The sequence below is a fragment of the Desmodus rotundus genome, chromosome 6 (genome assembly GCF_022682495.2).
Source record: "Desmodus rotundus isolate HL8 chromosome 6, HLdesRot8A.1, whole genome shotgun sequence".
In the NCBI taxonomy this organism is placed as follows: Eukaryota; Metazoa; Chordata; class Mammalia; order Chiroptera; family Phyllostomidae; genus Desmodus; species Desmodus rotundus.
The window spans coordinates 123,272,222-123,294,043 of NC_071392.1; the positions used below are offsets into that span (position 1 = coordinate 123,272,222).

A 21,822-nucleotide genomic window follows, 5' to 3' on the forward strand; every position below is an offset into this window, starting at 1 on the left:
TGCACGTTAAGTTTGAAAGGAGCATTAGACATGTAAGTAGAGATGTTGGCTGGGCAAATGGATATAAGAATCTGGCATTTAGAGGAGACACCCAGATTGGAGTATATGGGTGGTATTCACGGCCATAGTACTGGCAGAAATCAATTAAAAGAATATAGGTAGAAAGGAGAAGAGATGCAAAGACTGAACCCTGGAGATATTGCTGTAATTATCTCCATCAGAGCAGAACATTCTGACCTGTCAGAAAGACATGCTGCCCAAGCCTTCATGATCCTTAAGACTTAAGTCAGGATAAGAAATCCTCTGGAGTGGAAATTACAAGTGTTCAGTGGGTATCTCTGGCATTATGGAGAAAATGGAAAAGAGAAAGCTTTGGAGATAAAAATAGAGAGCTCTCTGAGAATTCTGTGAAATACCTGTAAGCTGTCTCCAGCATGTGGTGTAAAACCGCAAATATAAAATTCCCTTTAAGACTAGTAAGGATGACAAAAATTTAAAAGCAATTTGGTAACTGAAGAGCCAATATTACAGGGTGTGACTGTCTGATACCAATTTTGTGACACCAACCGGTGAACTATAATTCCGTTCTGACACTAACTACCCAGAATTAATGTAGACCCTACAGGTGAAGAATTAGTTCTCCACAAGACTTTCCCCACTTTAGAAGCTAGCAACAAGTGGGGTCCCCAGGACATCTGCACTTCTAACCAGCAAGTGACAAGTTAAAGGATTCCATGACCTGCCCTGCTCAGGTTTCATAATTTGCTAGAATGAGTCACAGAACTCAGCAAAGTGCGATTCTAATGATTGCACTTTTACTATGAAGAATATAGATCAGAAACAGCCAAGTGAAGAGACACACAGGACAAGGTTGGGGGCTGATCGAGGTGGAGGGGGACAGAAAACCCAGAGCTTCTGTCCTCCCTCCTTATGCCAGCTGGCTGTGTCCCTCTCCCAGGACACCAGTGTGTTAACCAACCAGGGGTTCCACCGAGGCTCGGTACATAGTTCATTTTATGTCACCCTGACTGGGTCTGGGGTTCCCAGGTACTTTGTTAAACATTTCTGGGTGTGTATCTGAGGTGTTCCTGGATGAGAATAACATTTGAACTGGTATACTGAGTGACACAGATTGCCCTCCCCAATGTTGGTCGTCTTACCCAAACCACTGAGGGTCCCAATAGAATAAAAGCCTGAGTAAGAAAGAATTCCTCCTCTCTGGCTGGCTGTCTTTGAACTGGGACATTGGTCTTCTCCTGCCCTTAGATTAGCACTTGGACTGAAACTGTGTCATTAGCTCTTCGGGGACTTCAGCTTGCCAACTACAGATTTCGAACTTCTCAACCTTCATAATAATGAGTTATTCCTTATAGAAAATCCATCTATCTGTCTAGCTAGCTAGCTATTGAAGTATCTTCTATATATATATCTATATATCTATAACTGTACATATACATATACTTTAAGTGTGTACATATAAGTAGATAAATAGATAGATGTGATGGATAGATGAGACAGACAGACAGACAAGAGATATATAGTTTCCGTTTTTCTAGAGAACTCAAACAAATACACTCAGTGTTCCAAGTTTTTATTGGGGTTTTATTACTTGGGCCTGACTGATTAAATTATTCATGTGATTGAACTCAATCTCCAGCCCCGCTCTCCTCCCAGGAGGTAGGGATGGCCTAAATTTCCAACCTTCAAATCATGTGGCTGGTTTTTCTGGTGACCAGTCCCCATCCTGTAGCTAACTAGGATCCCACTAAAAGTCACTCCTTTAGCATAACAGAGACACTCTTGTTACAGGAAGTTCATAGGATTTTTGAAGCTCTGTGCAGAAACTGGGGGCAAAGACGAGATATATTCACCATTGTACCACAGTGTAGCCCATTATATTTTTCAGCATGGCTGCAATACTACCTCTTATCCCACGTGCTCTTTTTACTTTCTTCCCAAGGAGACAAGGGGACCCTGTTCCCTCCCCTTAAATCTGAATGTGCTTCTGATTACAGTGACAGTGACACTAAGTGACTTCTGAAGTTGAGTCATAAAAAGCAATGCAATTTTTGTCTGATTTCTCTTGGGACACTTGCTCTGGAAACTCAGACACCATCTGTGAGGAAGCCGGCTTCATGCAGAAGCACATGCAGGTGTTCTGGTTGACACGTTCCCCTGAGGTCCCAGTGGACAGCAGCATCCAAATGAAGAAGACTACATGAGGACTCTGGCTCTAGCTGATAACCGGCTACAACTGCATCAGAAACCTCCAAATGAGAACTGCATGGCTGAGCCCATTGAACCCCCAAAACCAGGAGAGAAAAGAATAATAATAAACTATTGTTGCTCTTTCACACCACAAGTATGTGGTGACTGGTTTTGCAACAATAGGTAGTTCATATACAGGGATTTCCCATGAATGAAATTTTGTTGCCAGATGCCAGCAGTTTTCTATTTTCTTGGCAATAAAAATGGATGAAAGCACTCAACAAAATAAACATGTTGGATAATTGCAGGCTTGGACTCCATGGAGCTGATGGAGCTGTCTCCATCAGTTCTCTTGTTAGCTCCCTGCAGGACCTTGGACAAGCCCTGACATCTTCTAGCCTCTGTTTCCTTATGTTAAAAGATGGGGCTGATTTAGACGACTAGAGGGTCCCGTTCAGCCATGTATTTTGGTTTCTTGTTTACTGTATATTAAACTTTCATAGGTTTCTCTTCCACAAAAGGTAATAATGAAAGATGGGCTTATTTTAACACTTTGTACTGCAGTTAAAGAAAAGAAAAACTATCTCAGCCCACAAGGTGGTAAATCTTATACATTTTGATGAAGAAAGAGCACATTCTCATCAATTAAACTCCAAACTTAGATTGTAACATATTGGTTTGAAATATTCTAAACTGATCTGGAAGTACCTTTCACTCAGAAAGTGTTGTCAATCCTGTTTTCAAATGTTCTGCTTTAGACAATTATCTGACACTGTCAATTTTCCCTCTAGTTTGCAGAGGCTAAGGATGATTTAAATCAAGCTCTGTGGTTTCTAAGCCTAAGCTTTCAAAGTTAAGGAGCTAAGTACATTCCTACCCTTTTGGCTCCTCATGTTCTCTGGTCCTTCCTGACAGATCCTTTTCACTGAAAATAATACTTGCCATCCCACTGGGCAGATTTGAAAGCAAGAGAGTCTGAAAAATAATGAAGACAGATGAAAGCAGGATAATTTTTGTTTTATTGTAAGAAAAGGTGACGTATGTTGGTTGTTAATAGTATGAACTTTTTTATCACTCATAAATGATAAGTATTTTATGGCTTTAACTTAACTTTTCTTCTTGTTGCTATGAGCTAAGATGGACTTAATAATTTTTCCTTCCGATGCAGGAGAACGACTTTACAGTGGGAGAGTGATGAATATTATTGAATCCATGTCTCATCTTGTTCAGGAAGACTGCTGGTGGATAGAGTAATAGGAGGGTGCAGGAGGATGTATGACTTTGAAAAACATTTCTAAGTGTATGAGCATAAACACCTTCTCTTCTCCCCTCCACAAGCAAATACCGCACATTAATTATTTCAAAATGATTCATCTTACCGCCATAGACACATTACCTGATCTATAACACCTTACACAAAAATAAATTCCAAATGGATAGCAGATCTAAGTATAAGAGGTAAAAATAATACAACTTTTTAAAAAGTAGAGCCCTGGCTGGTGTGGTTCAGTGGCCTGAGCACTGGCCTGCAAACCGGGAGGTTGCCAGTTCGATTCCCAGTCAGGCACATGCCTGGGTTGTGGACCAGGTCCCCGGTCAGGGGTTAGAGGCAAAGGATAAATGTATCTCTCACACACTGATGTTCTCCCTCTCTTTCTCCCTCCCTTCCCCTGTCTAAAAGTAAATAAATAAAGTCTATAAAAAAACATAGAACATCTTCATGACTTTGGAAAGGAACAATTTTTTACAAAACAAAATGCAAAAATACTGAACATAATAGAAATAATTGATTTCAGTAGAGTATATTAACATTATAAACCTTTTTTCATCAAAAGTGACCATAAAAGGAGTTAAAACACAACCCACAGAAAGAACATTTGCAATATGTATATCCAACAAAAGACTTTTATCCAGAATACGAACTACAAATCAACAGGAAAAAAAGGGATGGCAGTCAGAGAGAAATAAGCAAAAGACTTGAACAGACACACCTTACCAAAGAGAATCTCTAAATGGTCAATAAACATTTGAAAAGGTGCTCACCTTCGTTAGTCATGAGTGAAATGCAAGTTAAAACCACACACAAATTAAAATTCACCAGAATGGCTAAAATTAAAAAGACACAAGATATCAGATGTTGGGTAGGATGTAGAGCAACTGGAACTCACACACTGTTGGTTGTGAGTTGCCCTGGCTTTATCTGCTAGTGTCCACTGTTGGTTACATACCTGACAGAAATGTGTACATATGTTCACCCAACGACATGTACAAGAGTGTTTTTAGCAGCACTATTTATTATAATCAAACACTGGAAATGACTGAAATCCCCATTAGCAAGAGAATGGATAGATAAATAAATTGTAGTCTATTTAAATAGTATAATACAAAATAGCAATTAGAAAGAAATATCTACCACTTCCTAAAACAACACAGATGAATCTCACCAACATAATAATGAGTGAAATTTTTCTAGAAAGGACTCCCAAATGGCCAATAGACATATGAAAAGATACTCAACATCACTAATCATCAGAGAAATGCAAATTAAAACCACAATGAGATATCATCTAGTCCTGTCAGAATGGGTATCATCAATAAATTAACAAGCAACAAGTGCTAGTGAGAATGTAGAGAAAAGGGAACCCTTGTGAACTGTTGGTGAGAATGCAGATGGGGACAGCCACTGGAAAAATAGTACGGTGTTTCCTCAAAAAATTAAAAATGGAACTACCTTTTTACTCAGCGATTCCACTTCTGGGAATATATTTAAAGAAATTCAAAACACTGATCCAAAAGAATATATGCACTCCTGTGTTCACTGCAGAATTATTTACAATAGCCAAGGCTTGGAAGCAGCCCAAGTGCCCAAGTGGATGAAAAAGTGGTGGTACATTTACATAATGGAATACTATTCTACCATAAAAAAGAAGGACATCTTACCCTTTGGGACAGTATGGATGACCCTACAGAGTATTATGCTAAGTGAAATAAGCCAGTCAGAGAAAGACATGTACCATATGATTCCACATTTATATGTGGAATCTAATGAACAAAATATACAAACAAACAAAATAGAAACAGACTGACAGCTTTCAGAGGGGGCGGGGGCTGGAGGTCTGGGTGAAGTAGGTGAAGGGGTTAAGCAAAAAAAAAAGAAAACATAGATGCAGACAACAATATAGTGGTACCAGAGGGAGATGGGGATGGGGGCAGGTAGAAGAGGGTAAAGGGGGGATAAATGGTGTTGGAAGGAGATTAGACTTTGGGTGATGAACATATAATACAATATACAGATGATGTATTAATATAATATAGAATTATACATTTGAAACCTATATTATTTTATTAACCAAAACATATTTAAAGAAATAACAAGTGAAAAAGGCTAGACATGGAGAGTACTTACTGACATTATGATTCCATTTACATAAAGCACAAAAAACAGGCAGAACTGATCTTTGTGTTAGAAGTCAGGACAGTGGTTTCTCTTGGGTTTAGGATCCAGTTAGGGATCCAGAGAGGTGGTGACTGGAAGGTTGTTGGGAACCTCCCTGCCTGGTTTCAGAAGCTGTAAACCCTCATGGCTAAAGCTGTATAAGAGATCTTGGGACCATAAACCACTAAGGAGACAAAGCTTATCTCCCTGGCAGGTGCGCCACCTCTGCCCACTTTACTTCACTCTGCTTGGCCCCCAGTGCATGACCAGTTAGCCAGTGATGGGTAAGATTCCTCAAGGGAGGGACGGCCTAAGACAGGCATGGTCACAATTGGCCCTCAGGGAAAGACTTGGGGGGCTATAGAAAAAGGGGGTGATGGACCCTCACCCCTCAGCTTGGCATAGCCTGAGTCCTCATTCTGTCTGCAAGAAGTCTCCTAATCTCTTGGCTGCCTTACTTCCCTTCCCTGACTTAAGCCTGAAACAAAGCTGGAGGTGGGTGCGGCCCTGTGCTGGAAAGGGCGGGTTCCCTAGGGAAATCAGGCCTAAGAGACAATGCATAAAATCCTATGAAACCTACTTTACTAATACCCTCAATTTAAATGATAAGGGTCCAAGCACCAGTTTGTTCCCCAAAGTTTTATAGTCCTTTAACTATCTGACCCTGACTCAGAATAACCCCGAGTTCTTTGAATGTTATCTATTATTTGATCATTTCTGCCTGACAATGATCTATGAGCTTTATGCATAAGCCCTGTATTCCTATGCAAATTAAACCCAATAAAAGCCCATTGAGGAACAGGTTCCTGGTCCTTCTTCTTTGAGAGATTGGCCACCTTTCCTCCCCAAGCAGATCATGTCTTGGTAGACTTATTCTCATCTGTGGCAGCCGGGGAGGAGGGGTAAGGGGGCACCCCGCGGGGGCCCTGAGGGTGGAGCCCCCCCCACAGAAGGTGACACACAAGGAGGACTGTCCTGTTTCTTGATCTGAGTACCAGTTACTTATGTATGTTCAGGTTGTGAACATTCATCAATTATTTATGTGCACTTTTTGCTTGTGTATGTTATAGTTCAATAAGACATAAAACAAAACACAACAAAAATACTATCCAATTTTTTTTTGAAGACTCTAGCTCAGAATGTAATTACAGGTGTTCTTCCTAATAGGTGTGCTCTTAAAAATAATAGAGTTAATCAAATTTGGGTTATTTATTTTAAGTGCTCAAGTGGAAGCAGCTATCTGAAGGAAGGCTGGGCAAATCCTCTGATGAAAGGAACAATTATTGTTGATGAAAATTCAGAGTTCAAGATATTCTCAGAGTGGACATTTTCTAAAATCCCCTTTCCTATTTGGACTTTCCAATCAATAGGTGCTAAATTAATTAAATTCTGTTCACTTGTGAGTTTAATCATATTAAGACCTTGTTAAGATCCCTAATTATGACTCCACTTTTCAATGTTTATTTCTACCTACATTGTGCCAAAGAGATCAGAAATGTTTTTGAACTTTATAAACACCCTTAGAGGCAGAAATTTTAATGTATGCCCTATAAATATTTTCATGTCATGCCCTGGCTGGTGTGGCTCAGTGGATTGAGTGCAGGCCTGAGAACCAAAAGGTTGCCAGTTCCATTCCCAGTCAGAGCATATGACTGGGTTGCAGGTCAGGTCCCCAGTTGGGGGCTTGCAAGAGACAACTGATTGATGTTTCTATTGCATATTGTTGTTTCTCTTCCCACATCAATGTTTCTCTCCATCTTTTTCTCTTTCCCTTACCTCTCTCTCAAAATATAAAAATAAAATATTTTAAAAAACATTGTCTAATATTAAATCATTAGGACTTAGATGAATTGTTACTGCTCTCTTGTGATAGCAAAATATTTTACACTTTTCTAACATATACAGAAATAGAGGATGCAGTATAATGAACTCTCATGTACTCGTCACACGGTTTCAAAATTTGTTAACATATGGCTGATATTGTTTCATTATACCCTACTTATTTTCTCTTTCCTCTCACTATATGATTTTAAATCAAAGCCCAGACATCATATTTGATCTGCAAAGACTTCAGTAGATACACACACACACACACACACACACACACACTTCTTTTAGATAAAGACTTAAAGATCACGATGCCATTATCATTACTAAAATAAATCAGGGGAGCGCAACAGGGGGGAAAGTGGGGACAACAATAAAAAATACCTTAATATCATCAAATAGTGATTCAGTACTGTAATTTTTCCCACTGTCTTGTGATTTCTTTTTTCAGTTAGTTGTTTGGGTTTAGGATCCAGTCAGGGAACATACATTACACTTGATTACTGTATCTCTTCAGTCTCTTTTAATCAGTATGCTCCTTTGCCCCTCTATCTTTTTCTCTTGCCATTATTTGTTGACTAAATTTTGAAGGCTGTAACACTAAAACTTAACAAGTTGACTTTGATCCTATATTTCTATCTGAATTCACATTTACTGTTATTCAAATGTAGGCTTCCTAGTGGAAGTGGCACCTGAGCTGAGATCTGAAGAATGAGTACGAGTGTGCTAGACTATGTCTCCTATATTCATTCCCTTTCTGGACGGGCTCCAGGTGAAAGGACAGGAAAGCCCCAGAACCCTGACTAGGGCTGCATTTTCTGCTCTGTATTGTATATCGTTGGCCTTCTAGTCCCCATCTTAGTAGTAATGACAAACTGGAAGGTATCCACAAGACATGGTCAGAGTGCTGAGTGACATTTATAGAAACTGAAGAAGAGATGTGAAATGATAAAGTGAACAGATTCTATTACATAAGATTAACGTTATCTATGAACATTGGAAGGTATTCATAGTTGCCATTATGTTGGGGTTTTCATTTAACAGAGTTGGTTTTACCCGCATCAGCGGAGCTGGGTTAGTGTGGGCTATTGGCCACGATGTGGGAGAGGCCTCATTATGTGTGGCTGCACACATAATGGTGTTCTGCATCGGAAATTTATTTCTATTACCCGTTTCAAGTTATGAATTGATAAATATAGTATAGAAAAAAGGCCTACCAGCAAACTGACTAAATTGGTCCATGTTTGGCCCACATCTGAAGGGTGGATGGCTCTTCAGCAGCTATCCTCCATTTCCTTATAGGCTCCTGGAATTAATGCTGAGCAGAACTGACATTTTTGCCTTAGCAAAGCACACAGCAAGCTTAAACAGGCCAGAGTAGGTCTGCTATCTCAGACAGAATGAGTGTTCTCCAGTCCAGCACAGTCCCCGCCATCCCCAGTCATCTCTTGGCTTGAACCTGCCTTTTCATTATCGTTTGTGTCACCTTTGTGCTATTGTTCTCCTTATAATAGAGAAGTACTATTTTTCCACATCCACGCCCTTACTAACACTAATGAAATGTAGACCAAAAAGGGGTTGTGTATTTCATGAAAAATGGTGGAAAGCATGTTTTTTTGTGGGATTAAAAAAGATGCACATACATTTTTTAAAGATGTAGTTTCTTCGCAGAAATGAAAATCTGGTATTTTTATTAAATTCTATGTCCCACCAGAAGTCCACAATGAAATAGATGATATTGCTATCACATTAATAAGTGGCTCCAGCAGCAAATATTTATTGAGTGCTTACAATCCTCACAGCACTTCATGAGGAAGCTATTATTATTCATGTTAGAGGAAAGGAAACTGAGGCACAGAGAGGTTAAGATTGCTTAACCTCTTGTGTGCAATGTTATTAACTGGGAATTGGGAGAACTGAGATTGTAACCAATTTGTTTAACATCAAATCCATACTCTTAATGATAGCCCTGTTCTATGAGCTCCAACTTTAGGAAAACATCCCCAGTTATTAGATGTTAGTGTCCAGACCTGGCTTCCATATTATTCCAGTTGTTTCTTTATACACGTATTCCTCAAAGTGTGGCCTGCTGGTCAACAAGAGAAATGCAAAAACCTCAACCCCCACTCCAGAGCTCCTGTATCAGAATTCTGGAGAGTGGGACCAAGGAAACTGTAAGGAGTTCTCCACGTTTCTCTTATGCCAGCCCAAGCTTGAGAACCACTACTTTAGGCTGTACCAGGTTGGTGATCAGGCTGGCTACTTGATTCTTCTACCTACTACTTTAAGTCCAGTTTAAAGAGATATAAAGAGAGTTGCAACTCTGCATTATGTCTTTGGATTTTATGACCAGGCAAAGTCATAATAATAAATGCTTCATCTCTTTCTTGGGACTGTTCCCTATTTATCTTCTTTTCCTCTACCATTTTTCTTATGCTTCTTCATTTTCTTCCTTTTCCTTTCCCCACTTGAACTCTGTGCAGCTATTGTACTAGTTTAGAACTCCCGGGTACCGAGAAATACACACACACCATGCTGATGTACCATGAGAAGCCCCTCCTTCTTCATGTTTTGTCTCAGGTTCGCATGGCAGTTATCTCTTCATCTCTAAGGCTCAGTCCAAATGGTATTTCCTGGTTGACCCCACCAGGACAGTCCCTTTTTCTCAGACAGAATCTACTACAAGCTCATTTATTTTATTCTGGCAGCTCACACCTTTACCAAAGCACTTATCATGGGGACTGTACCAGGTATTTAAGTGGCTGCTTCTTCTGCCCCTACCATGACTGGTGGCTTTTTGATGGCTGTCACTATCTTATTTATCCCTTTATCATGTGTCCCCATGGCTAGCATAGAGTGGGTAATAAATGATTTCTGAATAAAGGAAGTGAATGCAGTGAGTCTTTGCTTCAGCATTCATGTAATGGGCCTGGTGTCCATGATGTAGGGGTTAGAAGTATATAAGGGGTGGAGAGGCACAGGCAATGGTGCAGAGAGAAATGAACACGCCCCAGGAAGCAGCATGGTCTGATAATCGCTGTGGCTGACCAGACCAAATACAGGTGAAGATGTGCAAGACAGGAGAGGACATCCTGCCAGTCAAGGCAAAAAGTGGTACAACCACTTTGTTAAGACTTGGTAAAGATTCCACCAGGGGACTTCTTCTGCTTGTCCCTTCTATCTCTTGTTTCCTGGTGGTCAAGTTTCACCCCAGGGAGACTGGGGGAAGATAGAGGACAGAGACCTGAGGACTACAAGATTTGAGCACAAGATTTGTTTCTAGTTCTGTTTGTAACACGTGAAAATTTCTACTCTTGGGAAGGTTTACTCTAGTAAACATGTTTCCTATTGACTTAAATCAACTTCTAAAAATGCTAGTTATTTTTTTCATTATGAAAGTAATATATGCTCACTGTTAATAATTTTTTAAAGATTTTATTTATTAATTTTTATAGAGAGGGAAGGGAGAAAGAGGAGAGAAACATTGATCGGGTTGCTTCTAGCACACCGCGAAAAGGGGATCCAGCCAGAAACCCAGGCATGTGTCCCTGTGACCTTTTGGTTTGTGGGATGATGCCCAACCCACTGAGCCACACTCCAGTCAGGCACTGTTAATGATTTTAAAAATACAGAAGAGTTGAAAGATAGAGTCAGCCATAATTCCATTAACCAAAAAAATCATGACTAATATTTTTATGTAATTTTTTCTTTACAATTAGTAATAAAACTCTATACAGTGATTTAATTGAAATATTCATCTAAAATTTTCAATCATTTTCAAGGCCTGTCCAGAAAAAGTCCAGCCATTGCTAACATAATGAGAACAGTTTTCATGACATCAGTGTAACCTGGCAGCCAAGGAGAGTGGACTGGAATGTGCATGTGTGAACAACGACGACTTCATTGTGGTAGTTAATGCGTAGGCACCATTGAGCGAGCATCTGTACCGTGTGACCATTGCATTTAAAATGACTGAGTGAATAGAGCAATGAATCTGCTCTACTCATCAAATTTTGTGTTAAGCTTGAACAGTCCTCCACAGAAGCTATGCGGATGATTCAGAAGGCTGCAGCTATGGCAACTGGTGATTGGCAGCTTCATTACAACAACCTGTCTGCTCATGCATCACATCTTGTGCAGCGTTTTTTGGTGAAACATCAAATCACCCAGGTAACTCAGCCTCCCTACAGCCCAGATTTGGTGCCCTGTGACTTCTGGCTTTTCCCAGAACTAAAACCACCTTTGAAAGGGAAGAGATTTCACACTGTGGATAAAATTCAGGAAAATAGGACAGGGCAGCTGATGGTAATTGGGAGAACTGTGTGAGGTCCCAAAGTGCCTCCTTTGAAGGGGACTGAGGTGCCATTGTCCTATGTACTGTGTTTCTTGTATCTTCTATCTTCTTCAGTAAATATCTCTATTTTTTATATTACATGGCTGCATACCTCTTGGGCAGAATATATATATACATATATCAAGAAGTGATGTGGGCTTGTGCAGTGTTACGTAGGGTTTCTAAAATGCTTGTTTAAGAGAATAACATGAGTGAACAAAATAAAAGTCACTTGCTCTGTGGTTTAAAGGTTAGAGAACAATCACTATCATTTCATAATTCAAAAGTCAGTGTACATTTTGACTGAAAATATCAGCCATGATCATCTAGTCTAAACATTTTCCTTTTTACAAGGTGTATTTTTCTAGAAATACGTGAATAATTCCCTCTATCTGGAGAGCAGGCATGCCAAAGTCATAATAGTTTTATGATTTTGACATTAAACTTCCATAAAAATTAGGCAGTTTAGTGAGCAGGTCTGAGAAAAACAAATGCTCTTGCAGATTGGCAATGATGTATATGCTCCTCATCGATCGGTCTGTTGACTACACCCTAAATTCAGAGTTGCACCATGGCTGCTGGATGTACTTTTAGGCAGATTTATTTTTTGTACCGTTTGGAAATACAAAAAAAAGGTAATGGCAGTGGATTTCTCTTCACTGAAAATAAAAACAATTATTTTTAACAGTAGTACTCAGTACACTTTATATTATTCTATCTAGATGGCAAGCTGTTATTAACAGGAAGCAAAAGGTTATTTGCAACACATGCCACAGGGTCATTATTAACTCTGCAAGTTTAGCATTTTTGTAAACTTTCAGACATACATTTCAATTTGGCTTGGTTATTCCTGCTATTTTCAAATCTCACTTGATATATTTTAGGATATAGATCTCAAACAGGAAATTCAAGAAGATCTTCCTTGTTTGGAATTGCCAGGTACATGTTATAGTAATAGTTTATTAGAAAATACATTTAAATTGTTGTAAAAGTTGATGTTTGAAATTTTATAATAATGATGATGAAGCCTACAATTAAATTATTTTATAAATTATTCATTTTCTATGTAAACTCAAGCATTTGAGGACATTGTTGAATGACATACATTCCTTGGTTCTACATCCCAAAAGATATGTTTCTTAGCAAGTAGGTAGGCTATAAATTTGTAAAACTTGATACATCACAAAGAAAATAAAAGAAATTCTAACTATCCTTACTGTCCAACTTTACTGTCAGTCCAAGCCAGTGCAATGAGGTCAAAAAAGGAAAAGAAGTGACAAAACTGTTATTATTGTATTATTGTTAATATATCTCTTTATCTTCAAAGACCAAGAGATTCAAGAGCAAGAAAGGGAGTTCAGTAAGGAAATTGAAAAGAATTCAGTATACAAAAACCAATGCCCTTTCTATAGATCAGTTATAACCAATTGAGAAATGTGACAGAGATTTCATTCATCGTAACAAAAAAACCCATAAAATATCTAGAAATTAACAAAAATGCATGCAAGGTATATGATGAAACCAACATAAAAGTATTAAAGTACTAAATAAAACCCAAGTGGCATGATATGCCATTTATAAGGATGAGTAGCCTAAATAGGGGCAGACATGGTCCAGCTCCTCCCACACCCACATCAAAATTACTACTAAAATATAGAACAACCATCACTCAGAACCATCAGAAATTGAGTTGAATGGAAGTCTGACAAGTACAGAATTAAAGAAACCACATCCATCCAGACTGGTACAAGGGGTGGAGATGCAGAATGGGCTGGTCCCACATCCACAGGTGATGGCTAAAAATTCAGGAGGGATATCTTGGGAGCAAGGAGTCCCAGCCTCACACCAGGCCTGTCAGCCCAGGGTTTCAGTGTCAGGAAGATAAGTCCCCACAACTTCTGGCTGCAAAAACCAGTGGGGATTGAGTCGGTGGTAGAAATGTCGGAGCCTCAAGCAGTTCATCTTAAGGAATCCACATACGGACTCTGAGTCCCAGCACTGGGGTAGCAGCTTGAAAGGCACCAGTGGAGAAACTGAAGTGTCTGGCATCAAGATGAGCAGAGGCCATTGTCCCTTTTCTGAACCCTCCCCCACAGAGCTGACAAGCTGGTGCCATATCTGAGACTCCATCAACATGGCTAACACTGTTTGCTACATTCTGGAGAGCCCCTGAGACTCCATGCCACACAACTTACTGGGCCCACCCAAATTGCTTTTCCATAGGAATGGCTGGTCTTGGCTTATTCTTTACAACCTCCTAAATCCTCTCAAATAAGCAACAGCTGACCTCAGGAGCCCCAGGCCTGGCACTAGAAGCAGCCAGCCTAAATTCAAAGCTTGGCTTTACCTGGGAATCTCTAAGGCCAGCATAAGTAGTAACCACCTCAGATTGCTTTATAGCCCAGGCAGGGTGGTCCAGGGTAAAACACAGGTTGGGGTTGACCTTGGCCTGCACCACCCGGGAAATAGCAGAGCCTGAGCACCCAGTGGGCAGCTACAGACCTAATCAGACCACTACCACCCTGCCCCTGCACAAGTGATCCTTCACGGAAGGAGGAGGTTGGTGGTCAGTGGTCACAGCAAGTCCTTGCAGCTGACTGACCTGGATAAATCGCTCCCATTGACCTTCCAATAGAAACCAAGGCTCAACTACAAGAGAAAGGTGTAGTCATCCCACATGAAGGGCGCACCTGAAGTACCCTGCTTGGGTGATAGAGGTGTGCTACTGGACCCTATAGGATGCCTACTACATTAGGGCACACTACCAAGACATGGAGTCAAAGCAGCTCTACCTAATACATAGAAACAAGCACAGGAAGGCTGCCAAAATGAAGGGACAAAGAAACACAGCCCAAATGAAAAAACAGATCAAAATTCCAGAAAAAGAGCTAAGCAAAAGGGAGATAACCAATCTATCAGATGCATAGTTCAAAACACTGGTTGCTCAAGGAACTTAGTGAGGACCTCAACAGCATAAAAATGATCCAGTCAGAAACAAAGGATACACTAACTGAAATAAAGAACAATTTACAGTGAAACAAGAGTAGAATGGGTGAAGCTGAGAATCAAATCAATGATTTGGAACATAAGAAAGCAAAAAACAATGAACCAGAACCACAAGAAGAAAAATGAATTTAAAAAAATGAAAGTAGTATAAGCAGCCTCTGTGACAACTTCAAGAGGAACAACATTTGCATCATAGTGGTGCCAGGAGGAGAAGAGAAAGAGCAAGAAATTGGAAGTGTATTTGAAAGAAAAATGAAAGAAAACTTCTTTAATTTGGTGAGGGAAATAGACATACAAGTCTAAGAAGCACAGAGAGACCAAAACTAAATGGATGCAAAGAGGCCCACTCCAAGACACATCATAATTAAAATGCTAAAGGTTAAAGATAAAGGGAGAATCTTAAAAGCAGCAAGAGAAAAGAAGTTAGTTACCTATAGGGGAATTCCCATAAGACTGTCAGCTGATTTCTCAAAATGGATTTTGCAGGTCAGAAGGTACTGGCAGGAAATATTTGAAGTCATGAAAAGCAAGGACCCACAGCCAAGATTGCTCTACCCAGCAAAGCTATCATTTAGAATTGAAGGGCAGGTAAGAGCTTCCCAGGCAAGAAAAAATTTAAAGAGCTCATCATATCATATTATATGAAATGTCAAAGGGACTTAAGAAGAAGGAGATCAAAACTGAATAATAAAATGGCAACAAATGTGTATCTATCAAAAACTGAATCAAACTAAAAATCAAACTAAGCAGACAAGAACAGAGACAGAATCATGGATATGGAGAGTGTTTTGATAGTTGCCAGATAGAGGTGGGTGGCTGTGAGGGAATGGGTGAAGAGGTGATGGGATCAAGAAGTACAAATAGGTAGTTACACAATAGCCATGGGGATGTAAAATACAGATAGGAAATGACGTTGCCAAAGAACTTAAACAATTATCCCTGGACATGAACAATGGTGGGGGGATTGCCTGAGGGAGTGAGGAGTGCTGGGTGGAGGGGGACAAAGAGGGAAAAAGCAGGAAAACTGTAATAGTATAATCAATAAAATACAATTTAAAAATATTATATAGGTATCAATTTTGTACAAATAATGAAACCCCAATTAAAATCCCAAAGGATTTTCATACAAATTGTCAAGTTGACTCTAAAATTTATTTGAATCTCCAGAACATAGAACAGTGCCTGGCACATAGTAGGAGTGTGATAAATATGTGTTGATTGAATGAATCAGTGAATGAACAGCTTCAATAACTATCTATTTCAAATTACTCACATATTATATTCCTACCCGAGATTCATCCTCTGAGCTCTAGATTTGTTTATCTACCTTCTTAACCCCTTCACTTGATTGAGGAGAAAGCAATTTAAACTCATTAAGTTCAAAACAAAACTGCCATCCCTCTCCCAAATCTTTTTTAAAAAATATATTTTATTGATTATGCTATTACAGTTGTCTCATTCCCCCACTTCACTCCACTCCATCCTGCCCAGCCCCTCCCTCCCACATTCCACCCCTGTAGTTCATGTCCATGGGTCATATATATAAGTTCTTTGGCTTCTACATTTCCTATACTATTCTTACCCTCCCCCTGTCTATTTTCTACCTACCATTTATGCTACTTATTCTCTGTACCTTTCCCCCCTCTCTCCCCCTTTCACTCCCCAGTTGATAACCCTCCATGTGATCTCCATTTCTGTGGTTCTGTTCCTGTTCTAGTTGTTGGCTTAGTTTGCTTTTGTTTTTGTTTTAGGTGTGGTTGTTAATAACTGTGAGTTTGCTGTCATTTTTACTGCTCATGTTTTTTATCTTCTTTTACTTAGACAAATCCCTTTAATATTTCATATAATAAGGGCTTGGTGATGATGAACTCCTTGAACTTGACCTTATCTGGGAAGTACTTTATCTGTCCTTCCATTCTAAATGAAAGCTTTACTGGATAGAGCAAACTTGGATGTAGGTCCTTGTCTTTCATGACTTGAAACACTTCTTTCCAGACCCTTCTTGCCGTAAGGTCTCTTTTGAGAAATCAGCTGACAGTCTTATGGGAACTCCTTTGTAGGTAACTGTGTCCTTTTCTCTTGATGCTTCTAAGATTCTCTCCTTCTGTTTCATCTTGGCTAATGTAATTATGATGTGCCTTGGTGTGTTCCTCCTTGGGTCCAGCTTCTTTGGGACTTTGAGCTTCCTGGACTTCCTGGAAGTCTATTTCCTCTGCCAGATTAGGGAAGTTCTCCTTCATTATTTGTTCAAATAAGTTTTCAATTTTTTGTTCTTCCTCTTCTCCTTCTGGCACTCCTACATTTCGGATGTTGGAACGTTTGAAGATGTCGTGGGAGATTCCTAAGCCACTCCTCATTTTTTTTGAATTCTTGTTTCTTCATTCTTTTCTGGTTGGATGTTTCTTTCTTCCTTCTGGTCTACACCATTGATTTGAGTTCCAGTTTCCTTCTCATCACTATTGGCTTCCTGTACATTTTCCTTTGTTTCTCTTAGCATAGCCTTCATTTTTTCATCTAATTTATGACCAAATTCAACCAATTCTGTGAGCATTCTGATTACCAGTGTTTTGAACTGTGCATCTGATAGGTTGGCTATCTTTTCATAGCTTATTTGTATTTTTTCTGGAGCTTTGATCTGTTCTTTCATTTGGGCCATTTTTTTCATCTTGGCATGTCTGTTATGTAAAGGGGCGGAGCCTTAGGTATTCACCTGGGCGGGGTAACACTCACTGCATTGTGACACTGTAAGTGGGGGAGGGGTCCAATAGGGAGCTACGGCGCTTGCTCTGCTCGCCAGTTTTTAGTCACTCCCTCCACTACCCACAATCAAATCAAGCCTTTCTGGTGCTGCTTCCTGAGTGGGTAGGTTTGTGTGTGTTCTAGGACCCTGTGGGTGTCTTCAATGAACTCTCCTGTGAGCCTGGGAATTTCTTCTGCTGCCGCCTGAACCCCCACAGGTATTTTCAATCAGAGGTTTGAGTCTTTATTTCCCCATGCTGGAATTCTGGTTTGCGAGGTCTGACATCTGGCACACCAGCTGCTGCTGCACGGGGCAGCTGCAGCTTTGCCCACAGTCCGCCTCCACCACTGGGTCCAACAGCCGCTGACTTGCCGCAAGTCCTCTCTGCCTGGCTGCCCATCTCCACCCCTCCTACCAGTCTGGATGAATGTTTCTTCTTTATCTCCTTGGTGGTCGGACTTCCATACAGTCCGATTTTCTGTCAGTTCCGGTTGTTTTTTGTTTTTAAATTGTTGTCCTTATTTTGGTTGTGCGAGGAGGGACAGTGTGTCTACCTATGCCTCCATCTTGGCCGGAAGTCTGCCCAAATCTTTTTCATGAGTCATCAAGATGAGTCAACTAAAAGCAGGGAGTTATCTCTAACTGTCCAACTGTCCATTTGCTATTATTTCAGTCATCACAGGTCCTGTTGTGTTTCTCTGCTGAATATTTCTCAAATCCATCCGTGTCTCTCATCTATAATGCCAGCTCCATCTGCCATAATTTCTTCCCAGATCTAGTAAATAACTTCCTAACTACATGGTTTCCCCTCACCAAACTCACTGCTTCTTTGACTGCCCTCCTACCTCAACTTAAAACGTCAGCATTTTCCCTGCCTTCAGTTAATTCCAAACTCGTAATCATTACAAAGTCTGGCCTGGCCAGGCTCCCACCTGTGTCTTCAGAATCACCTTCCATGACATTTGCCCTCACTCTCCAAGCTTTGGCTACAGTGACCTTTCATTTCTTCAAATATGTTGTGATCCTGCCTGCCAAAGGGCCTTTTTATATGCTACTCTTTCAGCCTGGAATCATCTAACTTTTTCTTACCTAATTAACGCTGATCATTCTATGATCCCACTTCATTCATCTTTCCTTAGGTAAGATCCTCCTGATTCCCATTATACTCTCTTATAGAAATGACATATCTCTTCTTCATAGCTCAGATTAATTTACCCTTATGTAGATCATTTTCAGACTTTAAGCTCTATCAGAATAGGAACAATGTCTTTCCATATGTAGTAAGGGGCAGAGCCTTAAGTATTCACCAGGGCAGGGCAACCCATGTCACTGTGTTGTGGGGCTGTCTGTGGAGGAGCAGTTAGAGAGGGAACAATGCTGCTTACTCAGCTCTCGCCCACTTTCAGTAATTTTCCCCCACTACCCACAAGTGAATTGGGCCCTTCTCGTGCGGATTTCTGGGTGGGTAGGTTTGTGTAGATGGGTCTATCCAAAAGACCCTCCTTTGAGACTGTGAGTTTCTCCCGCTGCCACAACCTCCACAGGTTTTTGCCTCCAGAGGTTTTGAGGCTTTATTTCCCTGCATTGGAACCCTGTGTTGTGTGGTCCATCTTACTCCCCAGTTGATCCATCCGGCTTATTTGCATATGGATGTGGGACCACTGGGTCCACCAGCTGCCTTGTCTCATGTCCTCTCCATCCGGCTACCTGTCTCCACCCCTCCTACTGTCTGGATGAATGTTTCTTTTTTAACTTCTTGGTTGTCAGACTTCCATACAGTTTGATTTTCTGGCATTTCTAGTTGATTTTTGTTTTTAAATTTGTTGTTTTTCTTTTGGTTGTGTGAGAAAACAAAGCATATCTACCTATGCCAACATTTTGGCCAGAAGTCCTAGTATTTTAAATTCATCATATTACTTAGGTGTTTTATTGATGCCTATGAATGCAAATCAATAGAAATAAATAAAACTGTGCCATTAAAAAAGTACCATGTTTAGCTTGAGAGTGGAAAGCTAGTTTGAAAATTGAAACCATGAAAAATACTGTGCATTTGCTTTAAAAATTCACCTAATATGTACATATATTTAATAATGCATATAAGAAGATAAATATAAAAACATAAATATGTATTAGAAAGATGAACTTCTGATAGATAACTTAGAAGGCCTGTTAAGAAGCATTGAGTAAAGAAGGAATATATAGCCAACAATGTATAAAAATGTATCTACCTTACTAATAATTAAAAAAAATGCAAATTATAAAATAAGCCTATTTTCAGCTATTACATTGGCAAAGACAATAACTACTGTTGGCCAAAGTTCATGAAAATGAACACTTTCACACACTGTGGTTGGAGTATATTGGTTCAACATTTCTGGAAGACAGACAATATATACGTATAACAGCATTTCCATTTTAAATACACTTGGACTCGGAAATCTTAATTCCATTTATTCGTCCTAAGGAAATAACAAGGGATGTGGGAAAAGGACATATATAAGATATCCATGGCATTTTTGTTTATATGAATACAAAAATTGAAAACAGCCTAAAGGTATACTAATAAAAGTTCATTGACTAAATTATGGTATAATCTCTACAACTGGAATTTCTTCAGGCATTAAAAATGATGGAGGAGTAGAATGTGTAATGATTGTACATATTTAGGATGTTCATGACATATTAGGTAAAAGAAACAGATTACAAAGCAACATACCAGTTGAGTTGTTCCTGGCTATTGTATAGTCCACAGCCGCATCTTGAAAGCAATTCTGGCCAGTGAACAACAGAGGGAGAATCTGCCTGAACTGACCAAAAGTGTCCATACTTCATGTCAGTGAGAATTTCACCTCCATCATGTTGAAATGTTTTACAAATCTGTGTTTCCTGAAGTTGTGTACAATCCTTACCAGAAAATACTGTAAATAAATTTTTTAAACAGACATTGCTTTTATAGTTTAAATTTTTTTTTACTTACAGTTTACATTCAATATTATTTTGTGTTAGTTTCAGGTGCATGGCATAGTGGTTAGATAACCATATACTTTACAAAGTGTTCCCCTGATATCTCCAGTACCTAGCTAACACCATACATAGTTATTACAATATTATTGAATATACTCCCTATGCTGTAGCTGTAAATAATTTTTAAAACCACTTCCTTAACAGTTCAAGAAAGTCATTATTCAAACTTGGATGGTAAAATATGAGATGAAAAATCATGAAAATAATTTCACAGGAGCTCATTTGAGAGAAATAAATGACAGGAAAAAAAAGACAAGTAAGTTAAGCCTCAGGCACTGTTTTGTGACTTAAAGTAAGATTGAGATCTGAATATGGTATTATGAGGTTCCTTGGGAGACAGAATGGGAAACCCTGGTAACTACAAAAAAGGAAAAGGGAAATAATGCAGAAGAGAATGAAGTCAGTGACAGCTGCTCAATACTTTTGTGGGACTCACAGGACATGTAGCATTAACATTTATTAAACCACAGGAGTCGAACAGGATTAGCATTTTATTAATCCAAAGAGGTTTGGATTTTAGCAACATGGAAAAAATTGGACAACTACATAAATTCAAAGAATCTTATAAGCCAAAATACTTATTGGGTCTTATAAATACTTTCAATTCCTTAACTCTTCCATTTGTACATATGTTAGAGTATCTTTATATGTTAGACATCTTATTATTTTTCTTTAATTTTATTTATTTATTTTTAGAGAGAGGGAGAAAGAGAGGGAGAGAAACGTCAATGTGTGGTTGCCTGAAATGTGAGCCCTGACTAGGAATTGAACCGGTGACCCTTTGGTTCGCAGGCTGGTGCTCAATCCACTGAGCCACACCAGATAGGGCTATATGTTAGACATTTTAAGTCAACTATTAGTGAAGTATTTTCCACAGGATATTTAAGTTATATATTGTTAGTATCTTTTATTATCATAGGTACCCTTGAAATCACTTAGTTTGTATAGTCAAAGCTAGTTAAGTATTCACATGATATAAGAGAAATCGTAAGTACCTCTGTAAGACCTGTCATATTCTGTATTCTTAAATTGTTGAACTGTTCTTTGGATAACTTAAAATAAACCAATAATATTCGTACTCACATAAATCATGCAGATTATTATTTAAATGTATCAAGTACAAAAATCACTTTCATAATCAGTGAAGCCCTGGTCAAAACATCAAATTAGCTTTTATTCCTTTCTGATAATCTTTGGGTTATAGTTAAGGAGACTAAACATCTCTTACAAATCCCTGGTTCAGCTGTC

General features: G+C 39.3%; 1 protein-coding gene across 2 annotated transcripts in view; it reads right to left on the reverse strand.

Annotated features, from left to right (window-relative positions):
• MKKS (MKKS centrosomal shuttling protein) overlaps nucleotides 1–21,822 on the reverse strand; it is a 61,737-nt gene that overhangs the window by 29,689 nt on the left and 10,226 nt on the right. The window lies entirely within an intron of this gene.